General features: G+C 38.1%; 1 protein-coding gene across 9 annotated transcripts in view; it reads right to left on the bottom strand.

The window, feature by feature from the left end:
• Positions 1 to 13,669, bottom strand: part of PARP8 (poly(ADP-ribose) polymerase family member 8) — a 189,851-nt gene that overhangs the window by 155,221 nt on the left and 20,961 nt on the right. Inside the window, exon 3 of one of the 9 annotated variants that reach the window (XM_073993428.1) lies at positions 8,218 to 8,315. The exons of the other annotated variants lie outside the window; for them this stretch is intronic. The gene's annotated coding sequence lies outside the window, so the exon portion shown is untranslated. The remainder of the gene's footprint in view (positions 1 to 8,217; positions 8,316 to 13,669) is intronic. 9 annotated transcript variants of the gene reach the window in all.

The raw sequence follows: 13,669 nt of genomic DNA, 5'->3' as shown, positions 1-13,669 counted from the left end.
TTTAGGAATGCATGTGGGAGGAGCCTCAAGCCAGTGATAATATGGTAATGAAGATGGCTAAGTAAACCTGTTTCCCCTGATCTCACCATCTCTCTACACTAATCTGCTCAAGGCAATAGGGAAACTGAGGTAGCTAGGAAACAAAAACATATGAAAGTGTTATGTACAAATACTTTGAAAATGCTAAAATCTTAAATAACTTCTGGTATTGCGATTATTTCTAAAGATTCCAATACTGTCAAGATCCATGTTCTTTAGAGAATGGACTTAACATAGCAAGGGAGAAATCCAAAGAATCAATGAACCCAGTGCTCCTTTCCATGCTCCAGTGCTGGAGGCCCTTCTTAATTTTCCATTCACTTAGGCAGTCATTTAACATACACTTTACTCAAAACTGTCTGTGTAACGCCATGTTATAGTAAAGGTACAGTCGGTGGAGAGTGAGAGAGACAGGACCCCACTTAAATGGAACTGAAATCATCATGACTGTAGGACAGGTTTTAACCTTTTCCAAAAGGACAATCAAAACCCAATGACACCACTGTGTCCTTATTTCCTGAACAAAGGAATGTGGAAAAGTATCTTTTCACTATAGTTCAGAGGAGGCAAGTTTGGAATTTTTTTCAAAATAAACTTTTCTTTTTTGTAAAACAAGGTAAAATCCTGCTCTAACTTTTCCCTGGGGGAAGGCAAATAGGTCTTGAATACATTTATTTGGTACATTTATAGCTAACTAATTCAAAGTTAAAGATCATTTTGGCTAGCATAGTTTATTAAACATCTACTCTTCTAATCCTTTTCTTTCCCTGAACACTTTCAGGGAACCCCTGGTCCCATGGCTTCCTTTTGAGATGTTTCTGGTTCACTTTTAATTTTTCCAGTGGGTTCTCAATCCATTAAGAGAAGGGATAAAGGTACTATCTCATCAGAATAAAAGACTGATTATTCTTTCATTGGGTAACGGTCCTTGGCTTTTTTCCTGCTCTCCACTGTGCTTTGGGGGAAAAAAATTGTATCATCCTATTTCCACTGAGATTCTGCTGCATTTAAAACTCTCAGGTATAATTTCTGGCTTTATATAAAGCACAGGGTCATTTTATCACAGTAATAAGAAGTAAAAAGATGCTAAGGAATAAGAAGGTGATATGAAGAACCTGCTGGGAGAGAAATTCATTCCTAAGTATTTCAATTATAATATTCATAAATGTTCTAGGATTCTCAGGTAGCCCTGAAAACAATAAGGAATGTTTTAGATTAACATGAACACTTCAAGTACAAAGGTCATGTTGAATTCACCATCTGCCAGAGTGGTAGACACATAAATCAATTAGGAAATACTTTACATGTTTTGTTCTCTGAGGTTTTCTTATCTAAACCTCCAATTTAATTGTGAAGCTCAAATTCATTCATTTATTAACTCATGCATTCGATTGAGAAATATTTCGTGAGCACCCATCTACCTCCATGACACCAAAAGTCCTCACGAAGTTCACAGCCCAAGAAATAAATTAAACTTTCATCCAATAGTCATATCTAAATGTGTAAAACTAAATGTGTAAATCTAAATGTGCAGTTGCAATGGTATGAGAAAACTCCAATAAGGAGATTTAACGTAATCACAAGGAGAGAGAAAGAGACAGAAGGCTTTCCTTCCTGACACTGAAGATGTAACCTGAAGAATACAAAGGAGATGAAAAAGGAAGTGGTGCCGCGGGACCAGCACAGTGGTTATTTTCATTATTAGTAAAGTTGACTGAAGTAACAACAGTATATATGCCATATGCTGAAACACATTATTAAAGACAAATGAGAATATTACTTACTTAAAAGATATAGCTTTGAATATCCTCTGTCTATTACTATCAACGTTTTGGGAGGTAGAGGTAGGAGGACTTCTTAAGGTCATGAGTTCAAGGTCAGCCTGGACAACAAAGCGAGACCCTGCCTCTAAAAAACATATAAAAATGAGCCAGGCGTGATGGCATGTGCCTACACTCCCAGCTACTCAGGAGGCTAAGGCAGGAGGATTGCTTAAGCCCAGGAGTTCAAGGCTGTAGTGAGCCATGATCGTACCACTGCACTCCTGCCTGGATGACAGAGCAAGAGTTTGTCTGAAAAATAATTTACGAAAAAGAAAAGATAATGATAAATATAATTTGGATTTTTTCTGAAATTGATAAGCCTTTTATTAACATACTGATTTAAGTACCGATTTTCTTCTTTAAAATACTAATGCACAGGATTTGAAATATAAGATAGGATTTTCATATAAGATTCTGGCATTCTATTCATTCAATAACTTTCCAAACCCCTGAGAATTTTTTTATTCTGAAGGATATGAACTTGTTTTCAGACTCATTCTTTTTTTTTTTTTTTTTAATTGAGACGGAGTCTCACTCTGTCGCCAGGTTGTAGTGCTGTGGCACAATCTCGGCTCACTGCAACCTCCCACTCCCCGGTTAAAGCGATTCTCCTGCCTCCGCCTCCTGAGTAGCTGGGATTACAGGCACGCCCAGCTAATTTCTGTATTTTAGTAGAGACGAAGTTTCACTATGTTGGCCAGGATGGTCTCAATCTCCTGACCTTGTGATCCACCCGCCTCGGCCTCCCACAGTGCTGGGATTACAGGCGTGAGCCACTGTGAGCGGCACAAACTAATTCTTCTTAATGTTCTAGCTGAGTGGTAGCCGTTGTTGGGTCTCATTACCATAAAGGAGAGTAAGAACACCCAAGGCAAGAACAGTTAAATCCAAGGGCACAGAGGTAAGAAGGTTAAGTCCTGAGGGGCTGGCAGCAGCTAAATTTGCAAAAGAAGAAATTCCAAAAGCTACCATCAATTAAGAAAGAAGCAACAGATTAGGGGGCAAGCAGATAAAAAAGTACAAATAGAGAAATGGAGAAACCTGAGAAGTGATTAGAGGTGGGGGGAAACAAACAGAACTAGGAGAAAGTGATGTCAGTTAAGTCAAAGGAAAAAAAAGACTTTTCAAAATGAAGATGCAAAATAGAAGGTGGCCAATCAGAGTAGTAAGGACAAAGGACAGATATCACAGCAAAGGGAAAATGAAGAGCATGAAACGCTGTTGCAGAGGGAGCAAGAGAAGTCACTGGTGGTTAACAGGATCCTACTTTGTATTTAGATAATATAATTATGGCTGCCTTATCATTTTTATCCTTCCAAACGGAAGATTATGGGCTTCTTGAATGAGGATTATTCAAGAAATTTAATGTATACTTCCACACAGATTAAACTGTTGTACCTTGAGAGGTCAAATTTAATTTAAAACTTGGGACAATTTTTCAGTTACCCAAGTTTACACTATTTTTAGCACAAAACTTTTAGCTTTCACCTAGGTAAAGATTAAATAAATTCTGATTTAATGTATTTTCTTTTTGCTATTTCTCTAAAACAGCCCAAACAGTCTAAAAAGTGATGAAAAACTAATAAAAGATAGATTAACCCACAGAAAGAGCTATGGTATAGTTTGACTCACCTTAATCCTAGGCTACATTATAGATCTAAGATTAATTAGATGTAACTGTTTCTCTTTTCTTCATTAAAAGCAAAATCTTTACTCTCTCCTTTATAAGCATTAAATTATGTTCTCACAGTGCTGGTGTACAGATTTAACTTTTAAGATTTACATAATTCCTAACAATAAAGAGCATATATTTCTTTCATCTCAAAATCATGTCTTTGTTAAAAAGTTAACAGTAAATTCAACTCAAATATATCAAGATAATGTATAGCGGAGAATGATTTTGAATTCATCTAAGTGAAAAATTTTGAAATTTATAATTCCCATAGCAGCTCTAAATTACAAAAACATTGTTCAGGTACACTAAAGCTTGAATTTTGCATATCCAAATGTAAATCAAATTGCAGTGCTTCAAGGAATAGTAACTCCATATCTGATGAGTTATTTTTAAATCAAAATAATTTATTATCAGAAAAAAAGTTTAGAAATAGTCCATTACTGAACTATACAATGAAGCAAGGATGCAAATATTAGAATAAAATTGAAAAATAATCACAGGATATAAATGACCATATTTATTTTTTAAAAGAGCCACAAAAGATTACCTTATATAACTATTTTGCCCTTTTGTTGAAATAATCATTAATTAATTAGTGCACATTAGTACAAATTATGGCATTTATGAAGTGTGTCTAATAAATACTCAATTAGCTGAGCTGGTCAGACTTCAACAATCATTTACAACCTAGTTCATTAATTTAGGAGGCCTGAATGACTAAGCAAGAACCTGCACGAAGTTGTTACTTTAGTAATTTTCTAAGCATTGGGTGTGCTACATCAGGTCATGGTGACACCTATAGTTCAGATCTACATGATGACTGACAGTTCAGTATTATTATCAAGGCACTTGCTACAACGTAATATTCTCATTCCATTTCTATACGTGGGAGCTGATTACTTCATAGATTCTACATAGCCAGTGTGATGGTTAATATTAAGTGTCAACTTGATTGAATTGAAGGATGCAAAGTGTTGTTCTTGGGTGTGTCTGTGAGGTGGTTGCCAAAGGAGATGAACATTTGAGTCAGTGGACTGGGAGAGGCAGACCCACCTGACTCAATCCAGGTGGGCACCATCTAATCAACTGCCAGCATGGCTAGAACAAAGCCAACTTGCTGAGTCTTCCAGCCTTCATCTTTCTCCTGTGCTGGACGCTTCCTGCCCTTGAACATCAGACTAGAACATTAGACTCCGAGTTCTTCAGCTTTTGGACTCTTGGACTTATACCAGTGATATGTCAGGGGCTCTCAGGCTTTCAGGCACAGACTGAAGGCTGCACTGTTGACTTCCTTACTTTTCAGGTTTTGAGACTCAGACTGGCTTCCTTGGTCCTCAGCTTGCAGACAACCTATGGTGGCATTTCACCTTGTGACTGCGTGAGTCAATACTCCTTAATAAACTCCCCTTCATATATAAATCTATTAGTTCCGTCCTTCTAAAGAACCCAGACTAATAAAGCCAAGTACATGTGGTTCCAGTTTCTAGAAGGAAATATCTCAATTTGCACTGCCAGGCTCATAGTTAAAACTGAGGTTCTTAAAGTCACCCTAAGGAAATGCCACAAAATTTATAAAAGCAGGGCTGAAACTCCTTCATAAGAAATGTGGTTACAAGACCCTTTTAGCAAATGTTAATTAAACCTAGGAGAATAAAGTAAACATAAAAACATTTTCAAATTCATTATCAAATAAATACAAATTAAATAAATGCAAATTAAATTAATAAATCAATATCAAATACATGCAAATTAAAACTATAAGGAAATTCAACTGACAAGGAATTAAAAAGAATTCTAATATCCCACACTAAGCCATGAGAGTGCTGGCAGGAGTTGATGTCACTTCCATAAGGGCAATTTCACAACATGTGTCATAAGACTCAGAATTTTCACTTCTAGTCATATAGTATGAGTAAATAGACAAGTGCAAAAATGTATAAGTACAAGGGTCCCTGTTCATTGCAGGATACCGGAAGCAACATAAAATGTTCACAAATAGGTGTTTCAAACATAAAGAATGGTACAGAAAGAAGATATAGACAATTATTTACTGCTACGGTTAAAAAGTCTACTTGCAAGACACCATTTAGGGGTTTAGGATAATCCTTCTTTATGCATAATAAATAAAAGTGTGAGAGTGAGAGAAAGCAAATAAGTGTGTGTATGTACAGAAAAAAGGGGAAAGGACATATATCAAATTGTTAACACATTACCTTTGGGTGCTTATAGTTACATAAATTAATGTAAATTAATAATTGATTATATAATTGATCATACAATTAATCCACATAACTTAATCATATAATTAATCCACATAGCTTAATTATATATTTATATAATGTGATTATATGGTTACATTATATAGTTCAATCAAATGGTTAATTTATATAACTTAATTTACATGATTGATTTGTGTAATTTAATTATATAATTTATGTAATAGATTAATGCAAACTATATAAATTAAGTGCTTAAATTATAGGCAGTTTTACTTTCTTTATATTCTCTGCATTGTCATAACAAGTATGCATAACTCTGAAATCATGGGCAATGTAGACACGAATATAATTTAAAAACCTTAGAATTAGTCTATATTGCCCTAGCTGAATTGAACTTATGATTCTATAAATGTTATGTTCTATCTTGAGATAGGGTCTGACCTCCTAAGACAATGGACACAACCAGCAACACCTGGAAAGGTTTAATTTCCTAATGGTTTCAGAACAAGGCTTAGATTCAAAACATTGGCCAAATGTCATTCATTCTATGCCTGGGAATCCTCTGACCTGCAATACTAAGGGTAAGAAAAGGCTGAGCCATAATAGCTAATTCTCATGCTAATTCAAACTTTACTTGAGACAAGCCATTTAAAAATCGGTAGGGGAATCTATGGCCAGTTGGTATAAATAATTAAGGCAAGAAAAAAAGCATTTAGAATTCCCCTTTCAGTTATCAACTGATAACTTGGCTTAAAATCTTCCTTTGGCATTTTAGTTTGGTAATCATTTTAAGAACTTTGATGCTTAACTTATATGAAGAATTCCTAATGGAGGTCCTCAACACCCTTATGATAAAAATTTTTAAGAGCTCTTTTCCTGAGTTCATCATTTGGAAACACAGATTAAAAAAAATATATAAAGTCCTGCTTCAAAGAACTCTCTGTTGAAGTCTCTCTCAGTGAAGAGATGAATGAATACAGGCAGGAAAATCAATAATTATACATAATTGTTTTAAGTGTTGTAACAGATAACACAAGGTGCCAAGGAGGTACAGAGTGCCTCTAAGACAGGGGAATGAAGAGCCGGGTGGGACTACTTAAGCTGAAATTTAAGAGAGTAAGATTTAGTCCAATGGATTAGAGGGAAAAAAGGTACCATTTTTTTACCAGCCTATGAAAGTAAGAAAAAGAAACCATGCAGACAAAGAGAATTCTCAAGGTAGGGTTGTCTAATGAGGTCCCAAGAGCATTCATTCCTTCATTCAAAAGATTTGACTGAGTACTTCTTTAAGTCAGACACTGCACTAAGAAAGAAGAAATAAAAAATAAAATAAAAAAACACTGTGCAAAGAAAGAAGAAAAAAAATCTTTTTCTGCCTTTAAAGAATAAAAAAGACAAAGTCATAAATAGAAACTTTAATCATATGATCACTATCCCCAGATGACTTAAGTATTAGGGGCTATGATAGCTCCTAGAGGAGATGTTTAATTTTGAGAGTCTTAGGGAAGACTTCCACTGAAATAAACAGGAATAGGCAATGCAAAATAAAAATATATTAAAAATTATAAATAATATGATAGACATTTGTGAATTAAGGCTGGAAAGGTCAAGAGATGCCAGATCACAGACATTTTTGAATGACATGACAAAGATTTTAGATTTCACTCTGCGGTCAGCTGAATAACAAGGAAGGGCTTTAAGCAGAGGAAGTAATATCATCAGATCTATATTCAATAAAGATAATTTTGCTATGAGTTGAATGGAATAGAATGAAGCAAAACTGGATAAAGAAAGACTAATCTGGAAAAGGCTTTTGAATAGTCAAAGTAAGAAATGGTGGTGGTGGTTGGAATTAACATAGAGGAAGCTGGAATGGAAAGTAGATACCATTCAGTATCAGCCATTTGACTGATACGATAAGAAATAATTAAAATCATTAAGAATGTGGTCACTAATTTTAAGTAGGGGCTGTGGGAGATGAAGACACCTTAGGTGCCACCAGGTTTTTGACATGAGTAATATGGGTGACTAGTGGAGTCAGGCACTGGCATGAGAAACTCGGAAGGTGGGTAGGTGATGAGTTTAATTTTTAAAATGCTGAGTTTGAAGATTCTTAAACTGTCCAATTTGTGGTGTCTAGTAGGCAGTTGATACACAGAACATAGATCTAAGCTGAAACACAGATTACATAAGAACAGAGTTACAAGGCTTCAGGAATTTGGGGGATCTCTGGGATGTGGTCTAACCAACACAAAGGAGTTGATAGAGATTTCGAGTGTATGGAGTGGATAAAGATGAGGAAACAGAAGGTGCCATTAAATTACACTGTCATTTAAAATACTGAAATAGAAAGTGGAGTTCTATAAAAGGGGCCTAGCAATGACAGATGTGAGGCAAAAACCAGGATTTCATCGCAGCAGCCAAAAGAGGAGCGCACTTCCAAAAGGAGGGCGTGATTAACCTCGTCTAAGGAGACATTCCACCAGTGAAGTAAAATGAAAGCTGCTTCAATGGAGTCCTGGAGGCACTGGCAGACGGCTGTGAGGCTGAAGAGATAACCTGAGGATGGAAAGAAAAGAATATAAACACTTCTGTCTGAGAATCTGGCTTTGGAGGGGAGGAAAAAAGGAGCAAAGGGCGAATGGGGAAACCAGAGAGGTTTTACTTGTATGTTTACCGAATTTTATATGTTTTTCAAGACAGAAAGAAGCTAGTGAGAAAAAGCTAAGTGAAAGGTAAGTCATGCAATGGATTTGTGGTGTCAGGCATTAGCCAGAGGCTCCTTTCCAGTGAGATTTGAATAAAGGAAGAAAGGATGATGAGGACATGTTAGAGTTGTAGGTATCTGGCAAGAAGTAGAAAGAGCTGCTACCTATTGGATATTGACTTCTATATGAGTTTCGCATTTTGAAGAAGGTGGAGAAATAAGAAATTTGAGAAGTGTAGAGAAGGGAAGTAGAAACAGCATACAGAACTACTATGGATAACAGGGGAGAGAAATGAACAAAGAAACAGAGTATTTGTTTCCCAGTACTTAACATATGTATACCATGTATGTAGTGTCTGATATGTGAAGGTTTGGTTGGGGATGGAAATCATGCATTTAAGAATATCAGTTGCCACTGTTGAGTTTCTATCTCCAGAAATGCTATCAGTCTGGGCATAGGACTGTACTAGGTGAATAGATCTTTGGACATAGTTTTGCTAGATGGGTCCAATAAAAGAATAAAAAAACAAAGAAGCTGAGCTGCCATTGCCAAATGATGGAACACAGCTAAAAAAGGAAAAGGTAAGATTGAGAGGAAGTTAATAGAGTTAGTTGGACGAATTCAACTGGGCACCAAAGTCCTCAAAAAAGGAGGGGGAATAACCAGGAGTTTGGTAAAGACCAGCAAGAGGGAAGAGAGAGAGGCTGGCCAAAATAGAGCTTTAAAAGAGAGAATTTTGCACAGGATGAAAAATAAAGCAGCACTAGGGATCTCTTCCTCCTCCAAACCTCTTCACAGTGGCTTTTCCAATTTTTTCTACTCTTCTTAAGTTCTCTAATTCCTCTACTTTCTTCCAAAAAGAAATGGAGGCCATCAAGTAGGAATCCCTTAACATACTATCATACATAATTCACTGATCCTAGCTTCTAGTTGTAAGGAAAAGGGGTATGAACTTATGTGGAGCCCTTCTAAGAAGCTACAGGAAGAAGGATGGCCTCAGGCACAGCCCAATCTTCACCTAAGGCTCAAAGCAAAAAGCTGGAGTTTGTCTACTGGTTTGTTTCCCATGTTGCAGAGGACAGAAAAGTCTCCCTTGTCCCCTTGGGTTCACAGAGAATTAGAAGAGCAAGGGAATGAGAGAACAGAAATAGATGGATGATCAAAGAGCTTTAGCTATTGAGTAGGAACCAAGAATGGATGTGAGGTACAGTGGAATGTTACCAAAAATGCCAGTCCCAGCAGCCTTGGGCTGGAATGATAGTGTTTCCAAAAGAGCTCTCCAATAGAAAACATCTGCAATCCAGGTGCATGGTAGGACCTATGCCTCATTTAGAAATTACCTAGATCTGTGGATTCCAAAAGACCCTTCTACCAAGTGAGGAGGAAGACAAGGAAATGAATTAGACCCCATCAACCTCATGAAGTGTTCAGAAACCAACATTTTCTAGGTCATAGGAAAATACAGCATGGGTGATAATGCTCACCAAATATTCCTTTCGCTCCTCTTCACTGCAACCCTTACAGTCACGTATACATGACTAATGTGAGTCCATGAAATGTGAGAAGAAGTGATGTGTGTCACTTTTGGGCTGAGGTAGTAAAAGACCCAAATAGAATTCCCCATTTTCCCTCCTTCCCAGAAATGGAGATTTAAGAGGGAGTGTTTCCAGATAATGTACATACAAGATGGTGGTTCTTCAATCTGACTCCCCAAGTGATTAAATAGAGCAGAGGCCTCAACCAGCTGAAGATGGATACAGAGAATAAGAAAAAGAAATAAACCTCAGTAGAATTAAGTGGCTCTAATTTCACAGCTATTTGTTTTTTGCAGCATAGCCTAGGCTACAGTCAGTAAATGTAGAAAACTTCCATGTTGGCTAAGAAAATCAAAGCTGTGACAGCTAACAAGAGTGGATGGGGTGGAAAAAAGGACAGAGAACACAGCTTACAGTTTCAAAGGGCCCATTCCTAGAAAATCACACCTCGAATAACAGGTGGATTAAGGATCTCTTTCCCAGAAAGCCAGAAGGTCAAAATAACAGCTTAAGAGCCCCCAGGAACAATGCAGCATGCCCTAAATAACTTATAAAAAAAAAAAATCATTCATATTTAAACATCTTCTCAAATGCCAGCCCATTTTCTGGCACAAACAAGGAAGCAGTTCTCAGTGATACTATCTGTCCAAGATCAAGTGCACTCAAACCACTATTTTCTTGACTGAGTAGCTTGGGCTACCGCTCAACCAATAACACATCATAATGTTCTTAATTTTCTAAACTGACAAGGCTATATAATAAAAGGTACAAAATGTATATAACCGCTCATCATAGGTAAGTGGCTGGTTTTCTCTCAGTAAAGAATTTAAATACTTTAATACTTCAAGATTCAAGCTAGACTTACTTTCTAGGTATTATATTAATGTTAATTGAGAACTTTGATAATTACTTCCTATATAAAGATGAGAATTATCTGATGTCGAATTTCCATCATATTAATATATACTTTAAGCCACATATGTAGGTTTGAAACCTACATCAATCACACCACATAAGTTCTAAATGAATTGTAGAATATTGTCCAAAAAATTATTTACATATCATTATCCCCACCATAAGCACTGGAAGGAGGTTATTCATTATGCCATATTCTGGTATATTTCCCAGTGAATCTCTATCTCTTGTGAAGTTTCTTCTTATGCAATGCCTGTTCACCAGGGATCTATGAGGTTCATGATAGAAATACTAATAGCAGTTACTGAAGTCTGAGCAGACTTGTGTGTTGCAGATGCTGTGTGTCAGAGTGAAGTATTCTTACACAGTAAAGTACATTTACTTACTTAAGTCCAACTGTTCACTAGTTTTCCAAGGTCAAGGAAAAAAAAATGAGTTATGAAATGGAAATGGAAAAACTCTATCTGGTCGGCTTTGTGGTTACTGCACCAATATCTATTTCTTAGAAATTTTCCTGCTAGCCAGGTACAGTGGCTCACACCTGTAATCCAGAGCTTTGGAAAGCCAAGGCAGGAGGATCCCTTGAGCCTAGGACTTCCAGACAAGCCTGGGCAACACAGCAAAACATCATCTCTACATAAATTAAAACACAGCCAGTGTGGTGGCTGTAGTCCCAGCTACTTGGGAGGTTGAGGCAGGATGATCATTTGAGCCCAGGAGGTGGAGGCTACAATGAGGCAAGATTGTACTTGATATGGTTTGGCTGTGTCCCTAACCAAATCTCATCTTGAATTTCCACGTGTTGTGAGAGGGACCCCGTGCGAGGTAATTGAATCATGGGGGCGGTTCTTTCCCATGCTGCTCTCATGACAGTGAGTAACTCTCAAGAGATCTGATAGTTATTATAAGGGAGAGTTTTCCTGCACAAGCCTCTTTGCCTGCTGCCATCTATGTAAGATGTGACTTGCTCGTCCTTGCCTTCCGCCATGATTGTGAGGCTTTCCTAGCCACGTTAAACTGTAAATTCAATTAAACCTCTTTCTTCTGCAAATTGCCCAGTCTGTGGTAGTCTTTATCAGCAGTGTGAAAACAGACTAATATAGTAAATTGGTACCAGTAGAGTGAGGGGCTGCTGAAAAGATACCCAAAAATGTGGAAGCGACTTTGGAACTGGGTAACAGACAGAGGCTGGAACGGTTTGAAGGGTTCAGAAGAAGACAGAAAAATGTGGGAAAGTTTGGAACTTCCTAGAGACTTGTTGAATGGCTTTGACCAAAAACCTGATAGCAATTATGGACAATGAAGTCCAGGCTAAGGTGGTCTGAGAGGGAGATGAGAAACTTGTTGGGGACTAGAGCGAAGGTGACTCTTGTCATGGTTCAGCAAAGAGACTGGTAGCATTTTGCCCCTGCCCTAAAGATCTGTGGAACTTTAAACTTGAGAGAGATGATTTAGGATATCTAGTGGAAGAAATTTCTAAGCAGCAAAGCATTCAAGATGTGACTTGGGTACTGTTAAAGGCATTCCGTTTTATAAGGGAAGCCAAGCATAAAAGTTCAGAAAATTTGCTGCCTGACAATGTGATAGAAAAGAAAAACCCATTTTCTGAGGAGAAATTCAAGCTGGCTACAGAAATTTGCATAAGTAACTAGGAGCCGAATGTTAATTCTCAAGACAATGGGGAAAATGTCTCCAGGGCATGTCAAAGGTCTTCACAGCAGCCCCTCCCATCACAGGCCCAGAGGCCTAGGAGAAAATGGTTTCATGGTCCAGGCCCAGGGTCTCCATGCTGTATGCAGCCTAGGGACTCCATGTCCTGCGTCCCGGCCACTCTAGATCTGACTAAAAGGACCCAAGGTATAGCTCGGGCTGTTGCTTCAGAGGGTGGAAGCTCCAAGTCTTGGCAGCTTCCATCTAGTGTTTAGCCTGCAGGTGCATAGAAGTCAAAAATTGAGGTTTGGAAACCTCTGCCTAGATTTTAGAGGATATATGGAAATGCCTGCATGCCCAGGCAAAAGTATGCTTTAGGGGACAGGGCCCTCATGGAGAACCTCTGCTAGGGCACTGTGGAAGGGAAATGTGGGGTCAGAGCCCCCACACAGACTCCTTACTAGGGCACCGCCTAGCGGAGTTGTGAGAAGTGGGCCACTGTCCTCAAGACCCCAGAATAATACATCCCAGCTACATGGAACTGTAACAGCTTGCACCATATATCTGGAAAAGCTGCAGACACTCAACACAAGCCTGTGAAAGCAGCCAGGAGAGGGGCTATACCTTGCAAAGTCACAGGGGTGGAGCTGCCCAAGACCATGGAAACCCATCTCTTGCATTAGTGTAACCTGGAAGTGAGACATGGAATCAAAGGAGATCATTTTGGAGCTTTAATATTTAACTGTCCTGCTGAATTTTGGGCTTGCAGGAGGCCTGTAGCACCTTTGTTTTGGCCAATGTCTCCCATTTGGAATGACTGTATTTATTCAATGCCTGTACCCGCAATGCATCTAGGAAGTAACTAACTTGCTTTTGATTTTACAGGCTCACAGGTGGAAGGGACTTTCCATGTCTTGGATGAGACTTTGGACTGTGGACTTTTGAGTTAATGCTGAAATGAGTTAAGACTTTGGGGGACTGTTGGGAAGGCATGATTGGCTTTGAAATGTGAAGACATGAGATTTGAGAGGGGCCCAGGGCAGAATGATTTGGCTGTGTCCCTAACCAAATCTCATCTTGAATTTCCATGTGTTGTGGGAGGGAT

Source organism: Macaca fascicularis, chromosome 6 (genome assembly GCF_037993035.2).
Source record: "Macaca fascicularis isolate 582-1 chromosome 6, T2T-MFA8v1.1".
Classification (NCBI taxonomy): domain Eukaryota; kingdom Metazoa; phylum Chordata; class Mammalia; order Primates; family Cercopithecidae; genus Macaca; species Macaca fascicularis.
This window is presented reverse-complemented; position numbering and strand designations above follow the sequence as displayed.